Source organism: Cibotium barometz, chromosome 57, assembly GCF_041138505.1.
Source record: "Cibotium barometz isolate CiBa-2024 chromosome 57, ASM4113850v1, whole genome shotgun sequence".
Lineage (NCBI taxonomy): Eukaryota > Viridiplantae > Streptophyta > Polypodiopsida > Cyatheales > Cibotiaceae > Cibotium > Cibotium barometz.
This window is the reverse complement of record NC_141102.1, coordinates 4,047,236-4,049,046: the sequence shown is the minus strand read 5'-3', so window position 1 is coordinate 4,049,046 and position 1,811 is coordinate 4,047,236. Positions and strand designations below refer to the sequence as shown.

General features: G+C 42.0%; 1 long non-coding RNA gene across 1 annotated transcript; it reads left to right on the top strand.

Moving 5' to 3' along the window:
- Positions 1 to 597: 597 nt before the first annotated feature.
- Positions 598 to 1,107, top strand: LOC147606330 (uncharacterized). Its single transcript, XR_015264976.1, has 2 exons — positions 598 to 670; positions 849 to 1,107. It is a non-coding gene; the product is annotated as an uncharacterized LOC147606330 (long non-coding RNA).
- Positions 1,108 to 1,811: the final 704 nt, after the last annotated feature.

The following is a 1,811-nucleotide window of genomic DNA, read 5'->3' as shown; positions in this document are numbered from 1 at the left end:
AGCCAAAGGCATGTGCAGATGCGGCAAAAGATATATGATACATGACACGAGATGGAAAATCAAAATAGCAATCGTAGAGCCACAATGATAGTACATGAGAAGCTCTCCTATGATCACAATTAGAAATGCTATCAAAATGATGATGTTGATGTGAACTCGCACCATGGTTGCGTGTGAACACTACCCAAAGTGTACACCCCAAAACATGATGCAACGTGTGAACACACAATACATGCATGTGAACACTAAGTGTGTGAATCACACCTCACAAAACAAGGCACATGAACAACCTAACAATTGCACCCATGCATGTGACACACCACCCTAAACACAAAGCATATGAATAGACTCAAGATGAAGTGTGGGTATATGAAATGGCCACAAAATTAAAGCTAGACAAAAAAATGGTAATGGTCTAGACACTAATGTGGATAGCCAATGTGGTGTGAACAGCAGCCATGAGTTGGACAAAGAGGGTTGATGGCTAGACAAAAAGGGAAGAGTGGAGAGTGTGGAAAATGGGTTAATGGGCTCGAAAGGGTGTGAAAAGGGTGGTGTGGATAATGAGTGTGAAAAGGGAAAAAGAAAAACCCTCAGGTCTTAATGCAAATGAGCAACTGTTTTTTTAGCTCGGAGAAAAAAAAAAATCTTCTCCCTTCTCGTCATGCAGGTAATGACCCTAGTTCTTCATTTTTTCTTACGGTGCTGTGCTTCCTGAGCCTCTGAGAGGCAGTGATCCACACTATGTTTTTTTTACTGTGTTGATCTTAATGACAGTTTATGGCGGTGAAATTGAACACTCCCTCTCCAGGTCTTCTTTTACTTCCCACGCTATTGTTTGCTGACAGTGTCTCCAGATGTGCTTAATGGATGTGCTACTTCCCATGCTGTTGTTGCTAGTAGCATCTTCAGATATACTACGCAAGACCCTTGAATTCCCATGGTTGGAAAACTAAAAAAGAACTACGCTTGGCTGCGATGCTTCTTCAGTGCTGAACCTTTGAAGAAGATGATGAAGCACAATATTATTATTTTTTAAATATTTTTTAAAAACTCTTCTTGTCAAAGACCTCTAGACTGGTCCTTGAATAAGAAGGTGATGAAGCCTCCACCATGTACATGAAGAGCAATGAAGATATGCCTTGTTAAGATCCCTGAGCTCCCACGCTACTCTACGATATCCTAAGTTTCGTTCAACTCCTCGCCCTGTACATACTGCCCCACCTCCCAAGCTTGTGCAACATGCATCCCCACCACTAGCTCCAATTTAATCAAGTGGTGGTTCCATGATATGCAACCCTAAGGCTGAGAGCTCTGCACAACTCAGTGATGCTTTCAGAAGAATCAAAGCATTGCGCTTGCTTCTTCTTGTTATGCGGCTATGTGTTGCGCACAATGCTCTGTGTTGTACTATCTATATCAATTGATATGACCCTATAATGTGTGTTGTGCATAGTGTTCTATGTACATCAAAAGCTTTCCACCAAGAGGGAAGTCTCTTGATCATCAAAAGCTTACCAAGAGGAAAGTCCCTTGATCATCAGAAGCCTGCCCCAATAGGTACGGCTACTCGGTGCTTCCAACAATGTCTCTACACTTTCTTCTTCCCCCATGATGTTGCCTCCACTCTATGGCCTAAGGATTTTGTTTCGGTTCAAAGAGTAGTTACAGGTGATTGAGGATTTTGTTTCGGTTCAAAGAGTAGTTACAGGTGATTGAGGGGCTTGTGTTACACTTCCTGTTAAAGCTATCTTCAGTAAACTGTTCGCTTGTCTTCTACATAATGATGCTTTGCAGAGGTGAGCTCAAAT